This window comes from Euprymna scolopes, chromosome 5 (genome assembly GCF_053919585.1).
Source record: "Euprymna scolopes isolate OS-2025 chromosome 5, ASM5391958v1, whole genome shotgun sequence".
NCBI classification, from domain to species: domain Eukaryota; kingdom Metazoa; phylum Mollusca; class Cephalopoda; order Sepiida; family Sepiolidae; genus Euprymna; species Euprymna scolopes.
In genome coordinates this window covers 37,083,077-37,102,682 of record NC_136486.1, presented here as the reverse complement: position 1 = coordinate 37,102,682, position 19,606 = coordinate 37,083,077, and positions in this window count along the sequence as shown.

Here is a 19,606-nt window from a genome sequence, read left to right as displayed (position 1 = left end):
CTAGAGTAGAAAATATAACTCCCAGTATATATAAACTTGATATATATATATATATATATATATATATATATATATATATATATATATATATATATATATATATATATATATATATATATATAAACTTAATTTCGATGGTTGTCATTGATTCACTTGGGTTTAATATCTTTTTCTCAATACTATATATATATTTTTTTTTATAAATTTACATTCTTCATGATAGAGATAGATTTTCCAGACCACGTACATGCAAACATGTAAATAATTGTATATATTTGTCTATATTAGTGGAGTATTCCGTTCCCAAAGCCCTCTAATGAGATTACTCAGTTTTCGTTTGGGATCAATTATCTGCTTAGGTTTCTGCTTTACGATAATACTTCTCATTGGTATATATTAACATTTCAATCACAAGCATGGTAAATCCAAAGATTATTTTAGTTAATCTTTTCGGGTATTTTATTAGTTACTCTGAAAAGTGTATCCAGTTGGTGGCATATTGCGTTTCTGTTCGTTTGGTTTAGTATTAGTGTTTTAAATGTAGTGTATGAAACGGTAGTGTATGAAATTAGCCAAGTTATTTATGTTAGCCTATTATTCGACGCTCTTCGGTGAGTATAGTTATTAATTAGAGGTGTGCCATTTTTTTTAGTAAATATAGTTATTAATTCGTGGTGTATCGGGACAATATTGTATCCTTTCAACTCTTCCCTTGGTTAATTTATTAATTAAGATATTGGGAGTGAGGAGTTATGTTTGCAACTTATGGCCGATTCTACTTTTACATTTAATAATTTTTCACGGCCCTTAAAAATAATAATCTCATGTTTCTCCGCTAAACATAGGGTGAAGTTAATGAACTACATGTTTTAACTTTCCTGAGTATTTTCTATTCGACTTCAGGGGTTTTGTTCTCCTTGATTAACTTTCAGTAGTGTATCGAGAGTGAGGTGTCCGTAGTATATGCTCCATTATTAGACAGTGTTTAAAGATCATTGAGATGCATATTTTAGCCTGGTATTCCACCGAATATGTGAGGCAATTATTCCTTAGTGGGCATTCTGTCAGTCTTTGGCAATTGCAGGTTATTTTTATTACAGGCTACTATTATTAATAGTGAATTTTACAGGCTACTATTATTAGTAGAATTTTTCTCTTTAATATTTTATTATTTTGCTTTTTAATGATTTTTATAGGTTTCGGTACAGCTGTAACTAAGTTTTAAGGTGTTTTAATTAAAGATCTGTGCAGTGTACTACCTGGAGGGAAGTGTTTATTTATAAGATGTAGGAACCTATTCCAAAGTTTTGTTTTTACTATTGGGTCAAAAGGTGGGAGGTAAACCAGATTATTTTTCTGCCTCGATTATTAGATCTGGTCGTATTTATATTGCTTTTATTGTATTTAATATCGGCATTTTTTCGTATCTATTTATTTACTCATTGGAGGAGCTATTATTTATTCTACGTTCGACTGATTATAGTAGATGGGTGGTTGAATGTTGGTAGATATATGTGGGTATTGAGTTTTATTTAATATATGGTTTGTAGGTATTAGTAGCTAAATCAAAGGTTACATGGCAGGGGTAACTTTACTAGAGTCTTACAACATCCATATCTGCTACAGGGAAGGGATTTTCGGGTCATGAATGCATAAGTTCACTCATAAGAATGCAATTTGCAATTACCATCTGATCCATTTGGGTGGAATAAAAAATAGAAGGCATTACTTTCAGAACGCCTCTTGTATTTCTACAATCACACGCAAACGTCGGATACAATCTGATGTCATTGTGTCTAATGTATATATATACATACATATATATATATATATATATATATATATATATATATATATATATATAATGTACACGACACAGTAGCAACGCAGCAACGCATTATACTCTCTGAACCCACACCAACATTAACTGCAATCTTTATTTCCTTGAATTTTAAGATATGACACAGTCGCATTGTCTTTTTTCTGTGTCACCGCCACCTACCACACAAGGCATCTATATAGCTCTACTATTTAATCCATCATTGGATGAAGTTCATATGGACTGACACGTTTCTAAAGGGTGTTATTGGGAGTGATGCAGTAGTCTTTAAAACGCCCGAACCCGACATCCCAGGCAAACAATCCACGCTAGATTTTCATATATATATATATATATATATATATATATATATATATATATATATATATATATATATATATATATATATAGTGGAAATGGTAAGTAATAAAAACTGAAGAAAGTGCTCAATACTGTTGTAGAGCAAATATGCGTTTTATTTTCTATTACCGTATCTTTCTGTTACGTTACATTATTGTTTCAGCTACCCGGTCGTTTTTTTTTTTTGGCCGTCTGTAGCTTCCTCAAACTTTTACAGAAATGTTTGTTATTATGGGATGAAAGAGTGAAAGAGTGAATTAGGTCAGGGGGTGCGAGGAGGGCGGAGAAAGAGAGAAAGAGAACAAGGGGGAAGGTGGGAGGGGGCGCTTGGTATATCGGTAATGTTTTAGTTTTGGAGTTTAAGGAACTTGTGGGGGAGTATGGGAAGTTCATTTCTGGTGTGGCTGAGGGCATATGGATACATGAAGGGGGAAGGGTAATATGTGGGGGCAGGAGGAGGGGGTTACTTTAAAATTCGAGTCTTAATGTTAAAGTTTTGGCGTCTCGTTGGTGAGATGATTTTGGGGGCAGGGGCGTCAATGTGTGTATGTATCTGTGTATGAGCGCATCCATGCCTGCGCACACGTACCCAATTTTAGCACCTTAAGGAAAATTTGACGTAAGCGAGAGCAACGCGGGTGTCTATGCATACAGGCGCAATATGTGCATAGATTTGCATGCATGTGAACGTTTCTTTAAGTATATATGTGTGTACGTGCGCATATGTGTACTCGTGCCCGCGGCCGCTAGCTAACCCTCTCCAAACAATTAACAACAAAATAAAAACTAAATAAATAAACCGAATCATATCCCCCACCCCCAAACATAAGCGAACACCCAACAGGTCAAGACATACTTACCAAGAAATCATCTCACCAACGAGACGCCAAAAACTTTAACATTAAGACTCGAATTTTAAAGTAACCCCCTCCTCCTACCCCCACATATTCCCCTTCCTCCTTCATGTATCCCTATGCCCTCAGCCACACCAAAAAGGAACTTCCCAGACCCTCCCCCACAAGTTCCTTAAACTCCATAACTAAAACATTACCGACATACCAAACGCTAACTCCCACCTTCCCCCCTTGTTCCCTTCCTCTCTTTCTTCCGCCATCCTTGCACCCCTAACCTAATTCACTCTTTCACTCTTTCATCCCATAATAACGAACATTTCTGTAAAAGTCTGAGGAAGCTACAGACGGCCAAAAAAAAAAGGGCTGGGTAGCTGAAACAATAATGTAACGTAACAGAAAGATACGATAATAAAAAATAAAACGTATATATATATATATATATATATATATGTATATATATATACTAGCAAAAGTACCCGTCGTTGACAGCCTACAGAAAATGGACTCTGATTTATTAAAGGATGATAGGTTATAAGGAGATATCTTCGAATTTGGGAGTATCAAAAACCAAAGCAAAATATGATGAAAGTAAAAATAAAATAGATAAACCCCATAATTTATTATACCATACCTGTTCACACTGAAACACTTATCACAATATTCTGTGGATCTATATTAAAAAACCTTGTTAAACTTTGTGACATATTTCCATTCTATGGAGGTCAAGCTCGAACGAACACCCCATAATTTTATTATACTATATTTCTTCAAACTGAAACATAATTACCAAAGTATACTTACCCAGATATATATGGAAAGTCTTTATTAAAGTTTGTGTCTATTTTCATTCTATAGATGTCAGGCGCGAACGCAGACCCCACAATTTTATTATACCATCTCTATTTGAGTTAAAACATACTTATCAAATTATTCTTATGTACATCTATATCAAAAACACTTGTAAACGTTTTTTTTTTTTAATTTTAAATTTTTTTATTTCCATACTTTGTGGACCAATTGCGAACGCAGACTCCACAATTTTAATGAATCACCGTTCTGCCACATCAAACATACCCATTCCTGTGTCTCTATACATCTTCTATCATTATATATAATCCGTTTTTTAAAATAGTCAACCATATAGGAGCCTATTCGTGACCACACACACACACCCGCGCACACATTCATAATTATGTTATATATATATATATATATATATATATATATATATATATATATATATATATATATATATATATATATATATATATATATTACTAAGTACTAGCAATTTCCCCTGCCACATATGTGAACGATTATGCAAGAAAGGAGTAAAATTGGACTGAAGAGCCATCTTCGTGCACATGGACACTCGGCACCAATTTGTAGAGATGGCAAACTTCTGTTAAAGGGTGGCAATCATCGCCAAGCGTCGCCGTCGTGGGCTGAGAAGAACCAGCGGATGTGGAAGAAACTTCGCCAACCGGTTAACTTTCCGATGTATGGTTTAAGATGGAGACAAAAGGGGCATTACTAAATTTCTGTCTCCACATAAACTCAAACACGCGCTATTTCTTTTTTTTACAGCAATTAATCTTTCTGTTTGGCAATATAAAACATCTTCCGGCGTCTGCAACTGTTACTCCAAGGTGAACATATTCATCTTGTATAAAGTTGTTAGGAATGGTTGTTTGAGGGTGTTGTTTACTTAATTTATTGACTTTTTCTTCCAATATTATCCCCAAAAGATCGTCTGCTCCTTTGCCGCACATTGATTGGCTGATAAGTGTCTTACGTCAGATTACAGTAAAACCCGAGCGCATGACCTCATATTTCAAATTCTGCACAAGTACCCATTTTCCTTTACTTCTCAAATGTTGAATTAAGTAAAAAGTGATTCCTTTATTGACAAGTTAATTGTGTTATAGTATATCTTTCTTGTAGTCTCTCAGTTTTACCGGATTCCAGGACAATAATTAATCTAGTTTGGTGGAGTATACTATTTAGTGCTGTTATAGGTAGGGCTGTGACAATAGAATATTCTTTTCGTTCTTTTGACTCTCGGGTATATATCCGACACAGACACACTTAATTAAACGAAAACCACACCCGCTTATATAAAAATATGTAAGATATTAACGGATATATATTCAAGAGTCAAAACAATGAAAAGAATATGCTGTTGTCACAGCCCTAGTTATAAGCAAAATTACTTGGAAAAAGAACACAATACATCATATAAGTAAATGTGAGGTCACAATACTGAGAGGATCGTTTTTCATTTGGGGGCTGCGAATAATGTTACTTTGAATATTTAACTAGAGTTCAATTGTAAGAAAGAGTATCCTCGTGTCAGATTGTGCTGAAAAACCCATGTACAGTGTGAATTTAGACAGAAGATAGTGTCTAGAAGACATTCAGGTTCGCTGTTAATGTGATTATACTGTATAATACAATGCAAATGTAAAATTTATTTCAAACTAGCGGTTAGCAACCGGTCTTACCAGGTCATGAAATACGCTTAACTATGATATTTTAATTCATGCAAATTTCGTATTTATTATCACAAAGCCAATTCTCTATAGATGTTATATTGTGTTTAATCTATAGTAGTGATAAAAAAAAAATGAGAGCAAAATCGAAACCAAAACATTTAGCCGCGTCCCTTACCATTTGAGCTATCGACAGATAAACAAGAAAGATTTAAAATTAAATCACTTAAAGCGATGAATGAATTTGCGCATGCGCAAAACTAATAGAAATATGACAGCAAGTTGAAATGAACATTTTGCATTTAAACTTGCCGTCATATTTCTGTACGCGTTATCCACCCAAATAAAGATTTTACACGCTATAAACCATCCTTGGCGTATGATTACTATTCTCTGTTAATTTAAGCCTTATGCGTTTAGTAGTTTAAGAGTTTATCGGTTAAATGTTTTCACACAGACACATCTATTCTTTTATATATATAGATAAATAATCAAAATGTTAAATTACTTTTTAAGAATATGTTATTTTCATGGTTCCAATTTTTGGTACAAAATATGAGATTTTTCGACATCTACTTTTCCTTGTGATTTGTAGATTGGTTGGACAATGCGAAAGTATGATTCATGATCGAGGTGGATAGATTCATGTTCAAGTTTTCGCTTAACTCTTTGGAATCTTACATCGCGACCCTTTAAGCGGTCAACACAAGCAACCCAGCAGTGCGTTTTCAATTGAGAAAATATCAGCGAACAAGGACCTTTCAAGCATGCACTGAAACACACGAGAAGCGCTGATAAAACGACAATGCTTATAATGATAACGATTCCCCAAGAGAACCAATGATGGAAAACAACGTCGAGCTGGTTGTACTCCCTTTCGTAAATTGCCTCACTGTCCTCTACTGATATACCGAGTTTTCCTTGCATAAGCTTGGCGTGCATGTTCAAGGACGCTTGCTTGAAATCTTCAGCTGAAAGAAAGAAATACGATATATTAGAACGATAATCTCCAAAACGAGATTTTCCGTAATATCTTAACAATAATTATATAATCAAAGTTAAAGCTTAAATTATTCTAATACCGTAGTATCTTTAACGTAGGTACATATGTCACGGTTTCCAGATTATAAATTATTCGATCGGGAGATCCTATTTATAAAAAAAGGAGGGTAAAAGGTGAATACTAGGGACATGACACTAGCATATTCTTTTCATTGTTTTGACTCTCGAGTATATATCCGACACAGTTAGACACAATTAATCCATCGAGAACCACATCACTCTATATAAAAACATATAAGATATCAACGGATATATACCTGAGACTCAAAACAAGGAAACAAGGAAAAGAATATGCTGTTGTCATAGCCCTAGTTATAACATACTACAAACATTAAATTATGAGTATATATATATATTAAATTATGAGTATATATATATATATATATATATATATATATATATATATATATATACACACACACTCTCTAATTTAATGTTTGTAGGATTATGTCAATAGAATATTCTTATCAATTTTGACTCTCGAGTATATATCCGACACAGATAGGCACAGTTAATCAATCGAGAAACTCATCACTCTATATAAAAGCATATAAGATATCAACGGATACACACCCGAGAGTCAAAACAATGGAAAAAATATGCCGTCGTCCTAGCCTCAGTTATCACTTTCTATCCTTTTTTTTAATAAATAGGATCTCCCAATCACCTAGAACGCAATGTAAAAACAAATAATGAATCATTTAAATTAAAAAAAAAAATGATTTCACTTTTAGGCCATAACTAAATTAAAATATGCCTTCTTGTCCTTTCATTTTGCCTGCAATTAGTCTTTTCTGTTGACAAAAGTCAATCACAGTTTCGTGCGTCTGCAAGTGCTGATCCATGACTGAAACATTCATTATGTTTGTACTGTTCATGATTTGTATGTTGCAATAACTGTTTTTTTTACTCTTCCAATATTTATTGAAAAGTCGTCTGCTAGGTGCGCACACACCAGCACACCACCACCTCGTTGTATTGAGCGCGGCGCGTTGTGATTGGCTGAGCGGCGTCTAACGTAAGATAACAACTAAATCCGAACTCTTACTCGACATAATCCGATAGTGGACGCCATGTTCCAGCCACAGCCGAACACTGAGATGCATCTGGTTCACAATATGCATCAGTACCACATATTCAAATAACCTTTCATTATTATTATATCTTTGTATTCCGTAAGCGCTGAAAAAAAAGGTATTTCGTCGATCTATGACTAAAAGTTTTAGGCACCGCCAAAACTGGGGGGGGGGGGGCAGGTCAGTACTTTTTGACGGACCGTCTTTTTAAAAATCTACCAAAAAATCAGGTAATTATCCGATCAATACGACATTTTCAGCGATTATTAGGAGAAGAATGAACTTTATAACAGTGTACTTATTTTTCATAAACGATATTTATATATATATATATTTTTGCTTACAAAACCCCCCTTGTTTTGAATCGGGAACAAATATGCTTAAAATAATCATCTGAAACTGAAATCAACATATTGTGTTGTTGTAAGGGACAGAATTATAGATTAAAAAAAAAACAAAAAAAACTTGTTTGCATACCTTATTTTGACGTCTGAATATCAGAACTTCGATTGTGTTTAATTATCCCGCTTTTGAGTTTTGAAGTGTGAAATTCGGTGAATATGTTAAGTAAAATAATTAATTTAAGTTAAGCAAAACAAAAAAAAATTTTTTTTAATATTTATACGAAAAAAGCTATTTTAAAATTTTTGATAAATAAATTAACAATTTTTTTTTAGCGAGCCGAATAATGCATGACCATTATTAAACAGGGCATGCTTTGAATAATCGATACCAAAAAAAAAAATTCGATAAATATTGTGCCCTTTGTGTTAAAAATAGCATCATTTTTTTCGATCCCGTTTGAAAACGTTTGCCGCCTTTCGACTACGGTGGACCAAACGCGCTGAAATAATTTTTTTTTATTCTGCTTTAAATTGCCCCCCCCCCATTTTGGGGAGCCTGGCCCCCACACACATACACATTAAAAACCAAACGCATACAAATGGTCACTCATCTGGTACTGGCCAGCCTCAGCTTAATAATACATTGAAATTTTCGTCACTGAAAAATAATTTTTTTTTGGCCTGTTTGGTCTTCCATAGTTTGCTTTTTATCAAAAGAAAACGTAAACAGAGTCGATCTGAACTCTACGTCAACGCGAAATATCTGGTTACCTATATGAATAAGTGGAATTATTTGAAATTCAGGTACTTATATTATAATATTTTTGCATATTCTCTTAGAAAATCATCCTAAATCTTAGTTAGACAATAAATAAATTAATTAATTATTTCAAAAACCCTTTTTTTTTTAAATATTTAAGTACGTTTTTTGTGCAAGACAAAAAATGTCAATTGTTAACTTTTTGGGAAAATTTAACATTTAAAATTGAATTAAAAATAGTAGAAAAAGTTTTACATTATTCTGTTTTCTATATGATAAAATTCAGGGTTTTATCTTTCTGGAAAAAAAAAGTTACTCAGAAATAATGGATTTTAATAAATGTAATTTCGTTTTAAAAAACAACAACAACTTGATTTTGCGGCCATTTTTGGCGGTGCCTACAAAAAGTAAATAAAAGAAGAACTATTTTATAATGAAATAGTAAATTACACAAATACACCCAACAAACTTACCAGGCAAATAAAAGTTTGCTTCCAGCGTGTTTTTTTCTTTCTTTCTTTTCTTTCTTTTTTTTTTTTTTTTTTTTAGATCAGTAGCATTCGGGACAAGATCAAAGTGTAGTATCTGTTCTTCAGATGCTGCACTTCAATTTCTTGTTCTCTGTCAGTGGAGGAGAAATCCTTCACGACTGAGACAATTGTTATTTTTGTTCCTTTTCTCCACGTTAAAAAACGACCCTGGTGTCTAACTCTGTCCCGTGGGGAGGCATAGTAAATAGGAACACAATTTTAAAAGAGCGCTATAACGGGAACAATATTTATAAATAAAATATGCTACGATGACGCCATATGGCGTCATATATTATTCTGACGTCATTTATTAAAAAAATTGGCATTAGGAAAAAGTCTTCAAGCAATCATTGTTTGTATAATCTTCAAAGTATTAATAAACGTTTGCACGTAATTTTAAAGTCGTTAAACTGCCTATTACACAAGCTAATGTAGTACAAACGACTCAAAAATAGTTTAAATCGTAAAAAACTAAAGCAAATGCGTAGAAAAGTAACTGCTATTGCGTTTGGTTACAGTTACATAGAGAAATTCACTTTTAAAATTATAGGGAACTGAAATAGAATTTACCCGTTAAATGGTTTTAATTTCTTCGTTTTTTTCTTAACCAACTAGTTAACTATGAGATGCCACTTTTATTGCCTTTGGTAACAGTTACTTATTGTACGATTTTTGTTATATTCCATTTATAAAAAAGTTAGATGTCATTATGTGTTGATAGTTAAATAGTTTCTTTTTATTAACACGGTTTTAACGACTTGGCAAGCTAATCTGGGTAATTCTAACGTCTGTAATCTGCCAATTCTAGATATATATATATATAAAAAACTTTAAAATAGATTAAATCGTAAACATATGTTTTGTTTTTGGTTTGTAAACCATTCCAATTTGCAATGAAAAAATACAGATAAAATAAATATTTTAAACAATTTGCAACGCGAAAAATATCTGTCAATTTATAGTTTTAATCGCAGTTTTATTTGCATATTTTAAACGCGAAAAAAAAAAAAAAAAAGACACGCATTTAACACACTTTTAATCGCACAATCCGACCCTTTTAAAAATCTGTTTACTTAGTATTTTAGTTTTAACATCCACTGGCAAATTACGAAAATAATATTTATGTATTTTATTATTTGAAATGATAAAAAAATTAAAACACATAAGCGGAACGATTTTGTTTATTTATAACGCAAAATAATTAAAAAAATAGTTTTGGTTTTATTTATATTCATTTTGTATATGTTAGATGTGTATAAAAATAAAACGTATAAATCTATTTAAAAATAAATAAAATAAGAAAGAAGACTACCCATACATTGCTTTTATGGCTTTGTTTTATTTATTTATACATGCGCAGAATTTTTGAAACTGGAACTCTCAACTCCCAAACAAGACGATTTGAGTTTTATATTATAATAGATTAGAGAAATACCGGTCCCAGAAAAGGTAAAATGAATTATCTGAACAAAACAGTTTTGAATGGCTTTTATACTTGTTTACAAAATATAACACTATTATACGTCACATTTAAAATCCGAATTCTAATGTTGATCAAAATCCATAACATGATTTTGATTCTAGAAAATGTCTAAATGCTTAAGAATTAGAAAATGTCTAAAAGTTTAAGTCTAATGAAATTGAAGCTTGATTCTAGAAAATGTCAAAGCTTAAGCTTAATGGATTTGAAGAAGAAATTGAAATTCAGCGAATCTTGCCGAGTCGATGTCTAATAAATATGGATCAAGTTTAATATGGATCAAGTTTAATATGGATCAAGTTTAATACGAATCTCTACTATTATATAAAAGGAACTTTGTCTGCGTGTATATATATATCTGTGTGTGTGTGAGTTCGTTTCCTATAGACTTGAAAACGGCTGGGCCGATTTTTATGAAATTTCACACGAAGGTATTTTATGTACATGGCAGTGTTATTAAGCAGGTTTTGTATCAGAATATCTTTGATAAGTATAGATAATCAGTAATCGGTAATCCAAATAATCAGATGATTTTTACCAAAGTTAACACCTTACACAGCCTAACATCACAAGTGCATTTGAGAAGTTTTATTACCACACAAACAGAAAGGTCCGATATATAAAACCAACTGTAGGTTCTTTTATGTGACAGGAGCGCGTTCGATTTTAATGTTTCTGATGAAAGCACTATTGCACCATGATACTTGACTTTTTCATTTTAAACTTAAATTCAAGCCGTTATCACCGCACAAGCCAGGCATATAAAATCAACAATAGGTTCTTTGGTATGATAGGGACGCATTCGAAATAAATATTTCTGTGAATTGAAATATGATATTTGACTTTTGCATTCTTAACTTTAACTTTGAATTTCAAACTTGAATTAATTTTGCATTTAAAACTTTAATTCTACCCATTATATATAAAATTAATTTTATAAAATCAACAGTAGGTTCTCTACAGTGCAATGTACGTGGACTATTTCACTGCGGGAACGTATGTGAAGCTTCCTTCCGGTGCACTGCGACTGGATCCCAACTAGATTAGGCAATCAATCAATATGGTTGAAAAAATGGGCAATTTTACTGATTTCGATGACAATAAAAATAAAATAAACATTAAAACATTGGGAAACATTCATTGATCGTCATTCAATCTCGGGCAACGTCGGGTCTCCCTGTTAGTTGTATTAAAAAGAGGAGAAAATCTGCATTCCACCGTTATATGTCTTAATTTTCTTCACTTTCTGTCTATGGCCCTGTCGGTGGGGCATTAGAATACGCCGACTGCACCCCCCCCCTGCAGAGGGTAAAAGTCCCTCAATGGGGGTCCTGGATATGACCTTAAACTATATCCAGTGGTGAGGCCCCAGCTTGTGGGCTTTGGGGAGTGTGGAGCCACCCTTTAATTACCATTGCTCCCAGGTCCACTCTGATCCGGAGTGGTAGTACCTGTTAGGGTCCCAACTATGGGTTGAATAGAAACCGACGTGAAAACAACAAATATATTCCATTAAAAAATTTTTTCTTCAAAATCTTTGGATCCGGCATTAAATAACCCGAAAAGGGTTGATATGCCGTAAAACAAAAACAACCAACCAACCAATCACTTTCTGTCTATCCGTTATACGTATGCATTTTAATGTCCTTCTATAAATTACCACTTATGTCCATGCTTCCATTCAGTCTTGAAAGACGAAAGATACTCCTTAGGGGCAGAACCGCGTGTAATTGTGAGGAAAGGGTTGCGCAATCTCCAAACACACCTCTCCTGAATCAGCACTGTTTTAGTCCAGTGGCAAGGAGAAGACCAGGACGACTGGAAACAATGCCGAGATAAGCGGAGAGCACATACAGCATTTAGTACTGACCAGGTTCAACGTTGCTTAACTTCGGTGATCCAGCGAGAACCGGTGTGTCAACGTGATTAAAAAAAAATGACATTATTTTTGCACTAATATATATATATATATATATATATATATATATATATATATATATATATATATATATATATATATATATATATATATATTAGGTGGTTGCAAAAATAATGTCGTTTTTTTACTTGAAATTGAACGTCAAAAATCGACATTATTTTTGCACTAATCTAATATATATATATCTTTAATATAAAGCTGAATGTCTGTGTGTGTGTGTTTGTCTGGTCATGAATAGGCTCCTATATGGTTGATTATTAAAAAAAAACTGATTACATATAATGATAGAAGATGAATCGAGACACAGGAATGGGTATGTTTGATCTGGCTGAACAGTGGTTCATTAAAATTGTGGGGTCTGCGTTCGCACTTGGTCCACAAAGTATGGAAATAAAGAAATTAAAAATTAAAAAAAAAAAAAAATACTTTACAAGTGTTTTTGATATAGATTTACATAAGAATAATTTGATAAGTATGTTTTAACTAAAATAGAGATGGTATCATAAATTGTGGGGTCTGCGTTCGCGCCTGGCATCTATAGAATTGAAATAGGCACAAACTTTAATAAAGACTTTTCATATCTCTCTGTAAGTATACTTTGATAATTATGTTTCTGTTTGAATAAATATGGTATAATAAAATTATAGGGTGTTCGTTGGCACCTGACCTCCATAGAATGGAAATATGTCACAAATTTTAACAAGGTTTTTTAATATAGATCCACAGAATACTGTGATAAGTGTTTCAGTGTGAACAGGTATGCTATAATAAATTATGGGGTCTATCTATTTTATTTTACTTTCATCATATTTTGCTTTGGTTTTGATACCCCCAAATTTGAAGCTATCTCTTTACAACCCTTCCTTTTCATAACCTATTATACTTTCATAAATCATAGTTCATTTTCTGTAGGTTGTTTTTGAACTCAGTCAACGACGGGTACTTTTGCTAGTATATATATATATATATATATATATATATATATATATATATATATATATATATATATATATGTCATTACTTTGTTTAAGATATGATTGCTAGAACTTTCTGAAAATAGATACGGTTTATCCGTGTATAAGATTGTATTCTAATGCTATTAAAGTATTCAAAAGCTAATTTATATGACACCTTTTACAAATAAATGTCTATATCAAATATTATACTATAAAGCATTTTTATAACTGAAAATAATATTTCATTATGCAAGAAGATGACTGACAAGGGAGATAATAAAAATAAAAGAATTTATTCATCAGATAAAAATGAAGTTAATCTTATCTTTTTTTTTTTTTTAGTTTATTTTATTGCCGCGAAGGTGAAATCCATCGTAGAAACATTGCTTGCAATCTTAATGTTGCTTTTCAGCTCTTAATATATTCGCATTTCGTAAGTCTCTCTGTGGATAGACGTTTTATTGCGTGTTGACGGTCGATTTCTTTTCAGCTTTGGACATGTTCCGGGCTTTTTCACGCCGGCTGTAAGTGGTCTGTCAACAACAGAGACATGATTTATGATAACACACACAGACATATACAGGCACACACACACACACACACACACACACACACACACACACACACACACACACACACACACACACACACACACACACACACACACACACACACACACACACACACACACGTGTACATATATATGATATGTTGTTACTTTTTATTAGCGATATTAGCAGTTTGAAACGCTGCATTTTGTATTTATTCTCACTTCCTAAGCGATGAGGAAGTTATCTCCCGTTGGATTTGCATTGCATCACCGCCACAATTTTTTGACCGGGGGGGGGGAGGTAGTTTTAATGTTTTATTTTATTCTATTTATTTATTTTTTAAAACATTTTCACATGCATAAACGTTATTCATGAACACATGTTTCTGGCTACCAGCCGTCATCAGCATGGCTAGATTTTCGTTTGGCAAGAATCGAACTCATAACTGCACAAGCCGCAGTCACCCAGCCACCCATACACACATATATGCATATATGCATTAGTGGCCTGGCAAAGCCACAGGGGAGACAACCAAATCAGAAAAACTGAAGCTGGCCTGTAGGACACTATATATACAAATGTAGGCAAATTTGGGCATATTTTATTGGTTTGAAAATATGGATTCTTTTTTACCAGTTGTCATAAAAATCTAACCATAGAATAGCTACCAAAAGATATGAGCATTTCAATATTCAATTTGTTTACCAGTATAGATGTATCTATAGATATACCACATATTTTGGCAAATTTATAAGTTTCAAATCTCAGCTACTATTGATCAGAATTTAAGAAATGAAGGCTCGTTGAAAAGTTAATTACTTTGATTGTGTAGTGGGCTATGTGACATTTGCCCTTAAGGTCGCACATTGAGGGGATCGTCCATAATTTTTTTTACAGCCATAAAATGTTTCAACCACAGTCATTCGTTTTCCTAGTTTTGCATATGAATTACAAAATATCTGATATTTCCCCCAAAACCTCTGGCCTTGATGGAGGGGAAACTAAAACTTGTTAATAGCGCCACACTAAAGAGTCATGAAAGGTTCGAGAAGACCAAGGAGTGAGAGCACTAATCGAGCTTCCACGTTAGGAAGGATTTTTACGACCCAAATCCTAACTTAAAACCAATGGCTATTGCCAGAAATCAAATGGAAACGGCAGTTGCAATATGTTGCGATGAGGTGAAATTATCTGTGAGACTGATCGAAAGAGGTGGAGAACATTGGAAATCTGGGAGACTTATTGTCACTCAGACTCCAGGGAACATCACAGGTTATTACCAGTGAGTGATCGCTGGTGATAGCCTGCGTGAGAACACACAGTGAGTGAATAATAATAATAATAATAATAATAATAATAATAATAATAATAATAATAATAATGGAAACCACAAAATCCTTTGGGATATGGAGATACAAGCATATAAAAACATCCAAACCAGAAGACCGGATGTTGTAACAATTAACAAGAAAAAAAAACTTGTCAAATTGTAGATTTTGATGTCCCAACAGTCCACAGGGTGAACAGCAAGAGAGAGAAAAACGAAACAAATATGTGAAACTTGCCAGAGAACTAACCTGAATATGGAACCTGAAGAAAGTCAACATAATTCTAATAATTGTGGGAACATTCCCAAAGAACTTGGAAACAAAACTAGGAGAAAACGGAAACAAGGGGAAGGCTCAGGCTATGCAACAGACAGTAATGCTGAAAACAGCTGAAATCCTAAAGAAAACTCGCGAATGCGATGACAATCGCCAACCGGGCATATAGAAAATACAATATAAGTAAAGCAAAAATAAAATTAAAATGAAGCTGTGACGTTATAAACTGATTACTAACCTCCCCTTCTCAGCTTCTTCCCTTTCCCAACTCCCTCTCCTTCTCTCCACCCATATTTCTCTCCTCTCCTCACCTCCCTCCAAAAAAAGGGGAGAAGTTATAGTGCCGGCATCGACTGGTACAGACCAAATAGTCGAATAGTCAAGGAAGTTTGAAAGACTGAGAAGTGAAAACACTTACCAGACCTCCACTGGACAGGTGTGGAGGGAACTGGGGCGTTGGGGAGGCTTATTGTCACCCAAATTCTAGTGAAAACCAGTGGTTATTGTCAGCGAGAAATCAACGGTAAGCGACTATCGCAACAGCGCAAATTTATTTGCAAAGCTTGTCGAAAGAGATGAAGATTACTGAAAATCTGTGGAGATTTGTTGTTTAAAAGACCCCAGAGACCACCACGGTGAGCAATCTTTGAAGTTGATGATCTGTGTGAGAACTCCTAGTGAGTTAAATAATAATAATAATAATTGAAGAAGAGACAGATTATGAAATCAGCAAGGAGATCCTCAAGAAACCCCCACGAAAAATGTCAAACTGGAGACCACCAGGGCACGAAAGAATACATGCATACTGATTAAAAAAATTCACAACGCTATATGAAAGGCGAATTCAAAACCTGAAAAGATGTATCCATGAACCAGGCGTGCAAGAATGGCAAGAAATGGTTAGAAAGGCAGAAAAACACTGATGCAAAAACACACTATAAGAGGAATACCTCTTAGCAACTACATGCCTATGACGTTTACCTACCATGTGAAAAACACTAACAGCACTACTGAGAGAACAAATTTACCACTCCCTTAATAATAGTGGACTAGTTCCTGAAAAACAGAAAGGATTCCAAAAACGAAAAAGAGGAACACCTGATGTACCATACATAGACCAAAAGATCCTGAAAGAGGTAAAAAGTAGAAAAAAGAATATAGCCATGGTATACGACACGCTCTGGAATAATAGAATACCTGAAAATGTCTAAAATATTCGGCAAGATTATCAATTTGATTGGAAATGCAATAAAAACACGGAGACTTGAACTGACAGCTGATGGACAATACATAACTGAGATTAAAACACAAAGAGGTATCTTCCAAGGAGGTTCCCTATTGGTATATTGTGAAGTATAAGATCTTCATCGAGTCTTTAGCTATATGTAAGAAAACACAGATTGCATCAGCAGAAGCGGAGATACCCAAACACCAAGAGCAGCCACTGATATGACAGCGTCGATTCATAAACACAATGGCACCGACATGTGCTTAACTACGATACTTGATCAACTATTAACGATGCATTAAGTTGTCAGAAACTATGATTTTTGTACCCATTCTTCCACTATAATACACAGTTCATTATAACAAAAAATTATCAGGAAAAAGACATTGCCTACGGAAATAGCTACACTAAGAGAGAGAAAGCCAAGGAATTTTGACGGATAAGATATGAAAATATGTGATAAAAAATATTTATAAAATGACTTCAATTGACATATTTAGTCTAAATTTATTCACATCCACACCAGGTTTAAATAGAAATAAAACAAACGCGGACTCAGGGTAGCCAACATTTCCCTACGACAAGGCTAACCGTATCATTACGATACATCTGACAGTAAAAGTTTTCTATAGTTCACACCTGAACTATGTGTCTACAGCTACGTTCGTGCACGCAATGTATAAGAGCTCGCCGCGTTAGCTGATCAGCAGTGGTGGCGGAGGTAGATGCGACGACTCGTATGGATGACTCTTTCTCTCTCTAATAGTAGCAGCAGCTAACCTGAACGTATTCATACTTTCCTTCTCATAGTGTTGGTGCAAAAATAATGTCGTTTTTTTTTACATTCAACTTTAAAAGATCATCTCCTTTCATAATAAACTTTATTAATCCAAGTAAGAACCATTAGAATCGACATTTTTTTGCCAACGAGGAATAAGTTTATTTATCCCATTAGCACAGAAATCCGGAGTTCTGGAAGCGATGAAGTCCTTGAAGGCCGATTCGGCATCATCTCGGCTGTTGAAGCGTTTTTCGCGCAGAAAGTTATCGAGATGCTTGAAAAAGTGATAATCGGTGGGCGAGAGGTTCGGTGAATATGGCAGATGAGGCAGAGTTTCGTAGCCCAATTCGTTCAGCTTCTGCAGGGTCAGTTGAGCAATATGCGGGCGAGCGATGTCATGGAGAAGGATTAGTCCCTTCATATTGACCAATCTCGGGCACATACGTTGGAGCTTTTCGTGCATTTCGTCAATTTGTTGGCAGCACTTCTGCGCCGTAATTGTTTCTCCCTGATTCAAGAAATTGTGATGGATTAGACCGGCCGAAAACCACCAAAGAGTCACCATAACCGTTTTTTGGTGCAATTTTGGCTTCGGAAAGTGGTATGAATCTTCTCCGGTATCCAACCACTGTGCTGAACATCGCCGGTTGTCTTTGAGGATCCACTTCTCATTTCATTTCACAATCCGCTCGAGAAATGGGTAAGAATAGTAGAATACAACTCAAAACGACTATTTTTTTATCGTTCAATTCATGCGGCACCCATTTATCCAACTTTTTTGACTTATCTATTTACTTTACATGCCGAGCGACTGTTGAGTGGTCGACCTCAAGTTCAACAGTAACTTCTCTTGTGGTTTTGCGAGAATCGTCTTCAAATTAAGGCTTTCAAATGTTCGTTATCAACTGCAGCCGGCTAGGCGAGACCGTCTTCATCTTCGAGACTCGCCATCATTGCGAAATTTCTTTAACCACCGTTATGCCAGACGTTCGTTAGTGGTTCCTGGGCTAAACACATCATTGATATTACGAGCTGTCTCGGCAGTTTCTCGGCCTAGTTTGAACTGGAACAAGAGTTTGTCCATGCTGTCAAAAAGCCTGCAAAAAATGAATGAAGAGATTGAGAACGGTAACGAATAACACGATTCGATAGTGCGACAAACGTGCTTCAAAATGATATATAACATGGCTATATATATATATATATATATATATATATATATACATATATATATATATATATATATATATATATATATATATATGTGTATCTCTCTCTCTCTCTCTCTCTCTCTATATATATATATATATATATATATATATATATCAATGAATTAACTCAGAAATCATATGTAAAATAACATATGTGAGAAAACGATATTGTTTTTGCAACAACCTAATAGAGAGGCTATTCACCTATTGACGGCAAGAACAAACTCTAATAACAGAGATTTTGATATTTTCTTCTCGGAATATCCTGTAAACAAAAGACATTTCTAATTATTTTCACTTCTTAGAAAATTTAATAACAAGGACTTTGATATTTAGTTCTTCCCAGAAACTTCTTATCAGCAAGAGACATTTTCAAATATTTCGTTTTTTTCAATAAATGTTTAACTTAATATTCTGCTTATCTTTCTGTCTATTATACGCTAAATTTGTTGTTATGACCGTCTTTATCGGGTATTGCGATACAATACCTTCTGACAATGCGTTAAGCACTGGCGGTTGAGCTTTAGAACGTAATCTGGTGCCAGAAGTAACAATATTA